This window comes from Notamacropus eugenii, chromosome 2 (assembly GCF_028372415.1).
Source record: "Notamacropus eugenii isolate mMacEug1 chromosome 2, mMacEug1.pri_v2, whole genome shotgun sequence".
In the NCBI taxonomy this organism is placed as follows: Eukaryota; Metazoa; Chordata; class Mammalia; order Diprotodontia; family Macropodidae; genus Notamacropus; species Notamacropus eugenii.
In genome coordinates, this window is record NC_092873.1 from 487,122,522 (window position 1) to 487,137,083 (window position 14,562).

The 14,562-nt window shown below is 38.5% G+C and overlaps 1 pseudogene; it reads right to left on the reverse strand.

The window, feature by feature from the left end:
- Window positions 1-8,666, reverse strand: part of LOC140523211 (alpha-enolase pseudogene) — a 62,496-nt pseudogene extending 53,830 nt beyond the window's left edge.
- Between the last annotated feature and the right edge of the window lie 5,896 nt (window positions 8,667-14,562).

Here is a 14,562-nt window from a genome sequence, read left to right on the forward strand (position 1 = left end):
ACTTGTGCGACTAGGTGAGTCATTTAATCTATCTGGGCCTCAGTTTCTTTATCCCTAAGATGACGGGGGGCTTGGGCTAGATAGTCTGTGACTTCTCTTTCTGCTCTAGATCTGAGAATGTGTGTGTGTGTGTGTGTGTATGTGTATTTAAGCTCCACAAATAGGTTATTTTATATATGATAATACTACTATTCTACTAAAAGATGGGCACTTAGGTGATGCAGTGGATAGAGTGTTGTGCCTGGAGTCAGGAGGACTCTTCTTCCTGAGTTCAAATCTGACCCCAGATACTTTCTAGATGTGTAACTCTGGGCAAATCACTTAAACCTGTTGAACTCAGTTTCCTCATCTGTAAAATGAGTTTGAGAAGAAATAGCAAATCACTTTAGTATCTTTGATAAACTCCAAATGAAGTCACAAATTGTCAAACATGGTTGAAATTACAGCACAACAACTAAAAGACATGAACTGTAGTATTTTTCCCCCATGAGTAGATATGGATCAGTAAACATCTATTAAGTATATACTCTGTGCTAGACACTGCTAGTTGCTGGGGTTACAAAAAAGCAAAAGACAATCTCTACCCTCAAGGAACTTCTAATCTAGGGATATTTATTTGTATAGGTCAGAAAGTGGACCAGATATTGTTGGGGTGCCTCATTTATTTTACCCCAAATTTAAGATCAGCCATAGCAAATTCTGATGAATTAGCTTAATTAAAAAATACAAGACATCTGTGTTGTCCTATAGTATGAAAGTCCTCCACCAACATCAAATACAAGACCTAGAGATTCAGTAGATATAGGTTAACAGGGTTGTCTGAGACAAAGACAAGTTAGATGATTTGCCTAGAGCTTCTGGAAAGTAAATGTCAAAGCCCAGAATTAAATTCAAGTGTTCCTAACTTGAAATACAACGTTGCATCAACTGCTACCTCTCATTGAACGTAGAAGCTCTGAATCTAGCATCCTAGGCTGATTTCTGACATCATCTAAACAAATGACTGAATTAGCTAATACAATATTAATACAGCACTAATACAATATTCAACCAACATTAAAAGTCTAAAGAAGGTGACAGCAGGTTTATTTCCTTGCAGAGGCAATAAAGTATATGGTAGAAAATATCAAGACAAGATAAAATTTCAAGCCAGAAGGAGCCAAAAGATCTGATAGATTATAAAAAGAAGTAAAGCAGTATAAGCAGATGGAAGATGAATAAGAGGACATAAGTGTAATGAGACAATAGCATTTCAGATAAGCTTTGTGGCAAAATAAAATGACAGCATTTTAAAAATAAATTAACCTAATATCAGAGAGAATTCTAATGGATCACTCAATGAGAAAACACTCCAAGAAAATACATTGACTGCTTTGATTGAGATTTTGGCAATTCAGCATAGCATGATGGATTATTTACTCTCATCTATATAGGATGGCCTGTGTAAACATTGATTGTGATCCTGAATTATGAACACAACTGATATAACTGAATGCGTTATGCAGAAATCTCAGAACAAAAGTTTTCTTTTTTTTTTAAAGGGGACATAATTCTGTGAGTTGGGTACCCAGACTTTTCATCCCACTGATGTAAGATATTTGCTGGAGTGTAAACTCCCTCCTTCAATGTATATCATTAATTTAGTGTTAGTGAGTTCCCATCTATACAATAAATAAAGGATCGATGCTTCCAACAACTTGACAGGATGATTTGTGATGAACTGGTCATTTCATCTATCTAGATTGCTGTAGCTTGAGGAACTATTTCACAGTCTGAAGCATTGAAATTAATCAGTCAGTATGATTTTTTAAGTGTTTGCTATGCCACAGGCCTTTGTTAAACATTCAGAATACAAAGAAGAAAAAAAAAAACTCTGCCCTCAATTAGCTTATATAGAAATGAAGGAAAAATATATATACATATGTATATGTACACATATACATACATATACACATATATACATATATACACACATATACACATATATACACATATGCAGGTTAATACAAGATACATTCACACAGGAATAATGGAAAGTAACCTCACAGGAAAAGATGCTAGGAGCTGGGATGGTTAGGAAAAGCCTCAGTACCCTGGACTTGGATTCAGAAGGATTGTAGTTTCACACAAATTGTGGAGATAAGTTCTGTCATGAAAACAGAGGCATAGAAAGCTCACATGGCTTGCTTATGGTTACATGGTCCAGAAGGTCTAGAGTTGGGATAAGAATCTGAATCTTTAGACTCTGAATGAAGTCAATGTTTAAATTTACTTTTTTGAGTATCAGTTTCTTTTTATGCACACATGATAATATGGGATGAAAATAACAGCTTATTTTGAAGATCAGTTGAGATTTTGTGCATATATTGCTTTGTAAACTTTAAATCTTTATATAATTATCCAGTAATCCAGCATTACTTTTTTCAATATGAACTACATTATTTGTAATGACAACAGTAAAATGATTTCTTAAAAAGTGACATAGTGCTAAGTATCACAATTTAAATACATATATAATTTATTTATTTTTCAGTTCTTAACATTCGCTTTCACAAGAATTTGAATTCAAATTTTTCTCCCCCTCTCTCCCCACCCTCCACCCCAAGACAGTAAGCACCCCATCCACCCCTTAGTCCCGTCCATCTTCCCTTCTGTTATGCACCTTTCTTCTATTTCCCTTCACTTCTATTTTCCTGTAGGGCAAAATAGATTTCTATACTCCATTGCCTATACAGGTTAATTTACAGCTGCATGTTAAACAATTTTTAACTTTCATTCTTAAAGCTTTGAGTTCCATATTCTCTTCCTCTCTCTCCACCCACCCTCATTGAGAAAACAAGCAAATTAATGTAGGACATACATGTGTAACAATGCAAAGCACTTTCATAATAGTTGTGTTGTAAAAGACTAACCACTTTTCTCTGTCCTATCCTGCCCTTCATTTATTTTATCTTCTCCCTTGACCTGTGCAATAAGAGTTTGATTCTGATTATTCCTTTCCCCAATTTGCTGTCCCTCTTATTATCTTCCCTCTCATATCCCCGTCCCCCTTGCCCTCCTGTAGGGTAAAATAGATTTCCCTATCCAATTGTGAGTTATTCCCTCCTAAACCAAATCCCATGAGAGGAAGACTCAATTATTTCCTTTCATCTCCCCCTTCTTCCCCTCCATTGTAGAAGCTCTTTCTTCCCTCTTGTATGTGAGATGACTTTCTATATTCTACCTCTCCCTTTCTCTTACTCCTAGTATATTACATTCAACAATAAATTTTATTTTTTTAGGTATCTTTCCTTCATATTCAGTTCACCCTGTGCCTTCTACCTACATGTATATGTATACACACACATATATAAACACACACATATGCATATGTACATATATATACCTACACATATATAATATACATATACATACAGACACACATACCTATACATACCTACATACATGCATACACACATACATATACATATATATGTATATATTCCCTGTAACTACCCTAATACTGAAAAAGGTTTCATGATTTACAAATATTATCTTTCCATGTAGGAATGTAAACAGTTCAACTTTAATGAGTTCATTAAGGCTTCTATTTCCTGTTTACTTTTTCATGTTTCTCTTGATTCTTGAATTTGAAAGTCAAATTTTCTATTCAGCTCTAGTCTTTTCAACAAGAATGCTTGGAAGTCCTCTATTTCATTGAAATTCCATTTTCCCCTCTGGAAGTATTATATTCACTTTTTCTGGGTAGGTGATTCTTGGTTTCAATCCTATCTCTACTTTGACCTCTGGAATATCATATCCCAAGCCCTTCAGTCCCTTAATGTAGAAACTGCTAGATCTTGTGCTATCCTGATTGTATTTCCACAATGCTTGAACTATTTCTTTCTGGCTGCTTATAATATTTTCTCCTTGACATGGGAACTCTGGAATTTAGCTACAATATTCCCAGGAGTTTTCCTTTTGGGATCTCTTTCAGGAGTTGATTGGTGAATTCTTTCCGTTTTTATTTTACCTTCTACTTCTAGAATATCAGAGTAGTTTTCCTTGATGATTTCTTGGAGGGTGATGTCTAAGCTCTTTTTTTGATCATGGTTTTCAGGCAGACCAATAATTTTTAAATTGTCTCTCCTGCATGTATTTTCCAGGTCAGTTATTTTTCCAACAGATATTTCACATTGTCTTCTATTTTTTTCATTCTTTTGGTTTTTGTTTTACAATTTCTTGATTTCTCATAGTCATTAGATTCCATCTGCTCCATTCTAATTCTTAAAGAACTATTTTCTGCAGTGAGTTTTTGAACGTCCTTTTCCATTTGGCTAATTCTGCTTTTTGAAACATTGGCTTTTTAGACTTCTTTTGCCATTCGGATTAGTCTATTTTTAAAGGTGTTATTTTCTTCAACATTTTTTTTATGTCTCCTTTAACAAGCTATTGACTCACTTTTCATGATTTTTTTTGCATCACTCTCATTTTTCTTCCCAATTTCTCTTCCACCTCTCTTACTTGATTTTTTTTAATTAAAAGAAAATCTTTACTTTAAAAAATACATACCTCGGGGGCGGAGCCAAGATGGCGGAGTAGAAAGACGCACATACACATAGCTCTGAACCCACAACCCATAGAATGGCTACAGGGAAGTAACTCACGGCGAATTCCGCACCCAGAGGTCACAGAACATTGGAGCGAGGGAGATTTCTGTTCCAGAGAGACCTGCAAACCTCTCGCCGGGGGGTCCTTCGCTCTGCGGACTGGGCGCCGGGACTGGGAGCTGAGTGCAGCCCTGCCGTGGCCGCGGCACCGAGAGGAAAAGATCCGAGCAGGCTTCACAGACAGGATCTCCAGCGGCCACGCGGGTCCCTCCACCCACAGAGGGATCTGCAAACCTCTCGCAAAAGGTCCGTCGCGCTGCAGACACAAAGCCCAGCCCAGACCTGCTGCGGCCACGGCTGCGGCACCGAGAGAAACAGATCCGAGCAGGCTTCAGGGACGGGATCTCCAGCGGCCCGCACAAGTCCCTCCACCCACAGGTGACAGGGGTGGGTGAGAGAGTCTCTTTGGCGGGTCGAGAGGGGAGTGGGGTGCCCCCATAATTCAGGCCCCCCCCCCCCGGGAGGTAGAAGCTGAGAGGCGGCTGCAGACAGGGGCTCCCCAAGCAGGCGGGAGCCTGAATCTGAATCTATTGCGAAAGGTCTGCGCATAAACCCCCTGAGGGAACTGAGCCTGAGAGGTGGCCCTGCCCCGATCTCAGCACCAGATCATAATCTCATACTGAATAGCAGCCCTGCCCCCGCCAAAAGCCCTGAGGCTGGAAGCAGCATTTGAATCTCAGACCACAAACACGGGCTGGGAGGATCAGGAGGTGAGGTGGGTGTGAGGAAAATATTCAGAGGTCAAGTCACTGGCTGGGAAAATGCCCAGAAAAGGGAAAAGAAATAAGACTATAGAAGGTTACTTTCTTGGCGAACAGGCATTTCCTCCCTTCCTTTCTGATGAGGAAGAACAATGCTTACCATCAGGCAAAGACACAGAAATCAAGGCTTCTGTGTCCCAGCCCACCCAATGGGCTCAGGCCATGGAAGAGCTCAAAAAGAATTTTGAAAATCAAGTTAGAGAGGTGGAGGAAAAGCTGGGAAGAGAAATGAGAGACATGAAGTCAAAGCATGAACAGCAGATCAGCTCCCTGCTAAGGGAGACCCAAAAAAATGTTGAAGAAATTAACACCTTAAAAACTAGCCTAACTCAATTGGCAAAAGAGGTTCAAAAAGCCAATGAGGAGAAGAATGCTTTCAAAAGCAGAATTAGCCAAATGGAAAAGGAGATTCAAAAGCTCACTGAAGAAAATAGTTCTTTCAAAATTAGAATGGCACAGATGGAGGCTAATGACTTTATGCAAAACCAAGAAATCACAGAACAAAGAGAGAAGAATGGAAAAATGGAAGATAATGTGAAATATCTCATTGGAAAAACAACAGACCTGGAAAATAGATCCAGGAGAGACAATTTAAAAATTATGGGACTACCTGAAAGCCATGATCAAAAGAAGAGCCTAGACATCATCCTTCATGAAATTATCAAGGAAAACTGCCCTGAGATTCTAGAACCAGAGGGCAAAATAAATATTCAAGGAATCCACAGAACACCGCCTGAAAGAGATCCAAAAAGAGAAACTCCTAGGAACATTGTGGCCAAATTCCAGAGTTCCCAGGTCAAGGAGAAAATACTGCAGGCAGCTAGAAAGAAACAATTCAAGTATTGTGGAAATACAATCAGGATAACACAAGATCTAGCAGCCTCTACATTAAGGGATCGAAGGGCATGGAACAGTATATTCCAGAAGTCAAAGGAACTAGGACTAAAACCAAGAATCACCTACCCAGCAAAACTGACTATAATACTTCAGGGGAAAAAATGGTCTTTCAATGAAATAGAGGATTTTCAAGTATTCTTGATGAAAAGACCAGAGCTGAAAAGAAAATTTGACTTTCAAACACAAGAATGAAGAGAACCATGAAAAGGTGAACAGCAAAGTGAAGTCATAAGGGACTTACTAAAGCTGAACTGTTTACATTCCTACATGGAAAGACAATATTTGTAACTCTTGAAACATTTCAGTATCTGGGTACTGGGTGGGATTACACATGCACACACGCTCACATACATAGAGACAGAGTGCACAGAGTGAATTGAATAGGTTGGGATCATATCTTTAAAACAAAATGAAATCAAGCAGTGAGAGAGAAATATATTGGGAAGAGAAAGGGAGAAATTGAATGGGGCAAATTATCTCTCATAAAAGAGGCAATCAAAAGACTCATTAGTGGAGGGATAAAGAGGGGAGGTGAGAGAAAAACATGAAGTCTACTCTCATCACATTCCACTAAAGAAAAGAATAAAGGGCACACTCATTTTGGTAGGAAAACCTATCTCACAATACAGGAAAGTGGGGGATAAGGGGACAAGCAGGGTGGGGGGGATGATAGAAGGCAGGGCATGAGGAGGAGAGTGCAATTCGAGGTCGACACTCATGGGGAGGGATAGGATCAAAAGAGAATAGAAGTAATGGGGGACAGGATAGGATGGAGGGAAATATAGTTAGTCCTATACAACACAACTATTATGGAAGTCATTTGCAAAACTACACAGATATGGCCTATATTGAATTGCTTGCCTTCCAAAGGGAAGGGGTGGGGAGGGAGGGAGGAAGAGAAGTTGGAACTCAAAGTGTTAGGATCAACTGTCGAGTAATGTTCTTGCCACTAGGAAATAAGAAAAACAGGTAAAGGGGTATAGAAAGCTATCTGCCCCTACAGGACAAAAGAGAAGATGGAGACAAGGGCAGAGAGGGATGATAGAAGAGAGAGCAGATTGGTCATAGGGGCAATTAGAATGCTTGGTGTTTGGGGGGGGAGGGGTTAAAAGGGGAGAAAATTTGTAACCCAAAATTTTGTGAAAATGAATGTTAAAAGTTAAATAAATAAATTTAATAATAAAAAAAAAATACATACCTCAAAAGTAGTACACAAAATAATTTTTGAGAAGTTATTGTTTGCCTAGGTACATCAAGAACACCCTGTATGCACATTTATGAGCTATGCTCACAATGAATTTATCTGTGTTTTGGGCTTTGTTGGTTGCTTCTTTTTAAATTTTTTTTGTTATTTTATTTGTTTACAGTGTTCTACAATCACTTCCTTATATTTTAGACTTTTTTTCCTTTCTCCCCTTCCTTCTCCCTACCTCTTCACTCCCTCTCTGAGAAGGCATACAATTTTATATGGGCTCTAGACATGCATTCCTATTAAATACAGTTTCACTTTAATTATGTTGCATAGAAGAATTAAAATGAATGGGAGAAATCATAAAGCAAACTAAAACATAATACAAAAGAAAATTATCTGCTTCATTCTGTGATTGAATTCCATAGTTCTTTCTCTGGATGTGGAAGGCATTTTGCCAAGAATGGGAATTTTTTAAGTCCCTGCATTGCAGTCTTACTTGATTTTCAAAATCCTTTTAGAGCTCTTCCATGGCTTGAGACCATTGCATTTTTCTTGGAGGTTTTGGATGCAGAAGCCTTGACTTTTATATCTTCTCTGGTAGTATGCTTTGTTTTTCCTCATTTGAAAGAATGAAAGAGAATACCTTTTCACCAAGCAAGTAACCTTCAATAATCTTATTTTTTCCCTTTTTTTTGGCCATTTTCCCAGACAGTTACTTGACTTTTGACCCCTTTGTCAAGTGGAGGGTATACTCTATATTATACTCTAGAGTTTATTCCTCTCCTGGCCTGCACTCTGGTCTGGGAGCAACCACAAGTTTTTCTGCCCTGGAACTGCAAGTAGGGCTCCCTCTCCACAGTCACCACCAATTCCACCATGTCAGTGCTCCTTCTCACCCCAGAGCCCCTACTCAGGACTGAGACCCAGATCAGTCATTGAATTCCCCCAGGGTCTTAAGGCAAAGAGCTCCCAAAATGGATGCCATTGTCACAGTGGCTGGCACTGCCCTGGGACTGAGGCTGGGGGTAGATCATTCTCCCCCAGGTGAAATTCCTTACCAACCTTTGAAGCTGTCTCTGGCATTTGTGGGTTGTGAAATTTGGGAACTGCAACTCCTACCCGGGATTCCACACCCTGAAGCCTGCTCCAGTCCTGTTCACGCTGCATGACTCATGCTGGGCTGTGCTCTACTCTGAGGCTGGTGCGATAAACCTTTCCTGTTAGCCTTCCAGGTTGTCTTGGGCTGGAAATCACTTTCACTCTGTTTTTTTGTGGCTTCTGCTGCTCTGGAATTTGTTTAGTGTCATTTTTTTATAGGTATTATATGAACTATGGGGGGAGAACTATAGCAGGTCCATCTTTCTACTCTGCCATCTTGGCTCCTTCCTCCTCTAGCATTACTTTTATAGAAAAGTCTAGATAATTCAGTAGCACAGTAATTGGTATGTTGCATGGACCTGTTTTTTTTTTTTTTTTCCCAGGGCAGCTAAGTGGCACAGTGAATAGAACACCCGACCTTGAGTCAGGAAGACCTGAGTTCTAATCCAACCTCAAAAACTCACTAGCTGTGTGATCTTAAGCAAATTGCTAAGCCCTGCTTGCCTCAGTCTCCTTATCTGTAAAATGAGCTGCAGAAGAAAATGACAAATCACTCCCTTTTGTCAAGAAAACCCCAAATGGGGTCACAAAGAGTTGGTCATTTTCCAATGTTTTGGTCTGTTCTCTCAGGTTCATACAAATGTAACCCAAACGCTACTAGGATTTGGTTCAGTCATAATACTCATCTTAAAATTATTTTTCCCACATTTTTTTTCTTCCGTTATTGTTGTTATTTGACTTGGCACTAGCGGAAGTTTTTGCTGTAGGAGTCTGGAGATGCCTTCAATATGTTGGTACCCTATGGGATGTCTAGCGAGGACTAGCCTCTATGGTGTGAGGACTTCAGAACCCTTTCCTGGGCTGCTCTTCCACCTTTGGTATCCACCTCTCACCCAACTCTCATCTGTGGTTTCAAAGGCCAGCAATACTGTGATGGCCACACCCTGGTAAAACCATCTCAGCAGAAGGCTAAACCAGTTTCAGGGTAACCAACAGACCTCAAATGTATCAGGGAGGTAGGATATCTAACTTAAGCATGTAAAGACTTCCCTGGGTGGAGTGGGCAGATGAAAGCACTTTGTTCCAACAGTCATAAGAGTGGCTAAAGCAGACATTGTGGAGGGCTTAGAGCTTGGTCAGCCAACAAAGATGCCAAAGTCATCTACTGTCTTCTTGACTTTTGTCTTGCCTCTGAAAAGAGAGAGGGAGGCTGATGATTTTGTACAGCTCTGCCTCACTTCAATTCACAAGCAAGTCAAGATATCACCTTGGGATGTCATGGGTGCTCTTTAAAAACAAAGGACAACAATAATAACAACAATTCTCCAATGGTTAGTGAAGTGGTAGGAGCTTAATAAATGGTTAATGACTAAATGTCATCTAACCTTTTATGGCAGAACTTTTGCAAGGGGGATACTCACATGTGTATATTTCAATTCCATTCAATACAAGAAGAAATAGCTTTGATTTGGAAGTCAGTCAACAAGCATTTATAAAGTACCTAAATGTGCCAGGTATTGTGCTAAGTGCTGAGGATACAAGAAAGGAAAAAAAACATCTCTGCCTTTGTGGGGTTCACATCTGATTGGAAGAAACAATATGTAAATAACTAAGCACATACAAGTTATATGTAGAGTATATGGAAAGTAATCTTAGAGGGAAGAGAAAGGCAGCTAGGGAGACTATGAAAGATCTTTTGCCAGAGACTGCATTTCAGCTGAGTCTTAAAGGAAGTCAGGAAAACCAAAAGCCAGGGATTAAAGGGCAGAGAAGTCCAGACACAGGGGATAGTAAGTACAAAGGCATGCAGGTGGGAGATGAAGTGCTGAGAGGCAGAGCGTATGAGTTTGAGTACTGACTCTACTTCTTAGATAGATAGATAGAGAAATGATAGACAGAATCCTTTTCTTCTTGATAGCCCATCAAATATTTGAAATCAACTACCATGTCCTTCCCAAGTCTTATTTTCTTTAGGCTAAACATCCCAGGTCCTTTCACACAATACACGTATAATCTTGATGATGTTGAGGCCAGTCACCATTCTATTTGCTTTCCTATGGACACGGTTTACCAAATCAATTTCCTTCTTGAAATTTTGGTGGCTAGAATTGAACAAGAAAGGAAGAAACCCTGGCATTTGCCACCCTTGATTCAAGGTGGTACTAGAGCAAATTCTCTTTTTCACAGCTTCTACATCCATGGTAAACAGTTTTAGTCAAGCAAAATATACTTGTACTGAATCATAAAAAAAAGTGTTACCTTAGAGAATCATGATCAGCAAGGATTTTAAAGGCATTTTATCAAATGTGGCTCATGAATAAATTCCTTCTCTGGTGTAGAAGGAACCATATTTACCCCATTATTAGATGAAATAAACCCAAGGACAAAGAAAATTAAGAGGTAATCCTTTTGGCAATCTTGTCATGCAGTTTCTGCAAAACATTCCCTGCAGTGCAGGATTGTTCAAAGCCTCCCATGCTGTGTGTTGCTTGCTGAGTGAAAAAACTAGCTGCCTCTTGCTGAGAAAGATTGAAAAGAAAAAGGGACTTGCTGTATATCCATGCAGCCCAGGGCCTCAGCAGGACACAAGGCCATATTTGAATGATCAATTGCATTCTTTCTGTGTCATATACCCTGATTGGCTGGAAGTACTGTGCTTAGAACCAAGGAACACCTCATTTAATGTCTTTTTTCTTTTTTTCAAAAAATGCATCTCCCCTCTTCCAAACATACTATTTTTATCTGATCTTTTTAAGTTACTTCTTCCCAACCCATTTTTCTGGTTCTTAGGTTTCTTTTTTAGGACCTAACAAAGAGAAAGTTGAGTTCTGTCCTGAATGAAACTCTGAGGGACAAAGTTCCAGGCATAGTCTATCAAATTATTAATTAGGCTAGCAGTAACCAATAAATTGGTTCTAGATCTCTCCCTATCCCAAAAGATGATGAGTGAATTCACAGGGTCCTTTAAAGCTAGGTGTGTCTTCCTTCTCTTTAGCAGGACAGTTCATTATTAGAACACCCTCTAGCAAACATAAGATACTCTTTATGTTTGCTAGAGGGTAGGTAGGTTGGTCTTCAGATGTGCATGATCATATCCCTTTTTGACTCTTCAGGAATTCTAGCTGCTTCTTAAGGCCCAGCTGCCTCTAGGAATCTTGGTTAGAAAAAAAAAAGAACATCTCAATCGAGTTTCCTCCAAATTTGGCTTCCCCACTGAAGACCAAGTCTCCCCCAACCTTCATTAGAAAACAACGGCTTGAGATATCCCCTAGGGGAAATTAGTTTAAGATGGTTCTCTGTTTAAGTGGTAAAGAAAAGCAAGGGTCTCACTTCGGAGGGGCCCAACCTAGGATGGGTAATGAGAAGATGCCTTGGAGGCTAAAAGTTATCGTATTACTTACTTGCACCCTTCAGAGGCTGCCTGTCTTTACAACAAGGAAAAGGATGAACCACAAGGTAATATTTGTTATCAAATAATAGAGGATTAATCTTCCTCAATTTTTGAAACAGGAACTAACAGAAGTAAATATCTATGTTGTACTTACTGTTTGAATAAAATATAGTTATCAATGAGGTTTCCAAAAAGATTGAACAATGTGTAAGGAACAGAGGGAACCTGGCCTAAATTGACCTTAGTGGAGGTATAAACAGAACATGTAAATAGATATAACCAAATAGATATTACCTTTCTGGTTACCAAAAGAGCTCAAATATGTGAAGTATTTTTCAAACCTTACAGAAACAATATAAATCATAGATGCTATCATTATTATCACGATCATCATTAGTCCTGGTTCCAACATAACATGTGGCACTTTGGAAGCCTGTTTCCAGTTTTGTGACTAAAGCAGTGGCAATGTTTATTCTTGGGTAATATTGGGGTCTATATTTTCATTGAGCAAGATCATAGCTCTTGCTCATATAAAGACATCTTTGACTCATGTGTTTTCTAGTGTATTCCATTCTGTGGAATTTCTATGATTTGTTTGCCATCTGCTTGGAAAAATGGATTTACTAACTATTCATTATTTGTGATGGTCTTTTGTATAACTAGCATTTGGTGAGATGGAGTCAAACTTGCATGTGTAAACTTTGGTTAACCTCCTTATTAAATGTGTTTTAAAACCAAAATAATTGAGAGGAAAATAGATATAGTTCTAGTGTACTATCCCTTTTAGAAGAAAACAGAGCACCAGTTTCATGATCACTTCTAGGCAGCTTCTTTGGAGAGGAATAGGTAGATTATTTATCTATCTATCTATCTATCTATCTATCTATCTATCTATCTATCTATCTATCTATCCATCCATCCATCCATCCAGCCAGCCAGCCATCCCTCTCTCTCTCTCTTTCTCTCTCTCTCTCTCTCTCTCTCTATCTATCTATCTATCTATCTATCTATCTATCTATCTATCTATCTATCTATCTATCCATCCATCCATCCATCCATCCATCCATCCATCCATCCATCCATCTATCTATCTATCTATCTATCTATCTATCTATCTATCTATCTATCATCTATCTATCTATCTATCTATCTATCTATCTATCTATCTATCTATCTATCTATCTATGTCTGTCTATCTATCCATCTGTCTGTCTTTCTGCCTGTCTGCCTATCACCTATCTATCCATCCATCCATTCATTCATCTATCTGTCTCTGTCTATCAATAGATGGCTTTGTTAATTTTGGGGGGATAAGCAATCATTTTAATATGATTATATTTTATGGCAATGTGTGAGTATGTGTGTTTCTGCTGATGCTGGGTTGATTCAGAATTCTGACCCTGAGCATGTACAATTCATTGAATTGGTTTCTGTATCATTCCTCAGTTCTCTGTCAAATGAATCCCGGACTTGCACTCTACACATGTTATTGCTCTCATTAGATGTGCTTTTCATTGTCTTATTTTAAAGAATGGATATTGCTTCCAGAAACTGAGCAAAAGTTGTGGCTTCTAAAGATTATTCGTCAGTGATTTAGAGAGATAAAACAGTTGCTGTTGTGAGAAACTAAGTGTTTCAAGGGCATTAAAGCTCACAATGAAATAAAATCACTCATATTAAACCATAAAGGAAATTACAGTCAAAACCAAAAAAAATAAACAGCTAGATCACAACAAAACTCACATCTAAAGAACCATAGCTTCAAAATAATCTAACCAATTCTCAAAAAAGTCAAGAAACTTCAGAGGGCCTGAGAATCTGCGAGGGTTTATATTCCTCTACAATGTGTCCTAGACTTCTTAAAGGCCAGAGAATAGTGAGAATTCTAGTAAAGAAAAGTTGTGAACTGTTGCTGGAAGAAAAAAAAAATCAAGGACTGGCATGCTGGAGAACATAAAAAGGTATTTTTTATTGATGATATCCTATTTCTCTCAAGGCTCCATCAAACTTGTTGTCAGATGCAGGAGAGTCTGTAAGATATGAGCATCTTTGTCAGAATCATACATGCACAATAAAATATTTTGGAGGGAATTATTATACTTCTAGTGAGCCTAGAAATCTTTCCTCTGCTGAAGGAATGATGAACATATAGATGTATACTAAAAAGTGAGTCATCCTGGAATTACAGAAATTCCAAAATGGAGATGAAATACTTCAGTGTTATATTAGGCCATATCTTGGGTCATGAAAGGCTAAGAAATTTATCAAAGATTTGTTGATAAATATGCTTCAGTGACCTTATAGCTTGTCTGATTTGAATTCCTATAAAAACCTGTGAACTGTAATTTAGCCTACTTAGAAAAATGGACTGTTTTTCAAAGATGCACTTGATATCCAATATGATGAGTGACTTCCTAAAGAATTTATGCACAATGCCAAAATTTTGTGAACTTTATACCTGTTCCTTTGAAATCATGTAAAATAAATGATTGTATCTGAAAGAGGCCATGTTGCCAAGTAATACACACACACACACACACACACACACACACACACACACACATCACATATCCC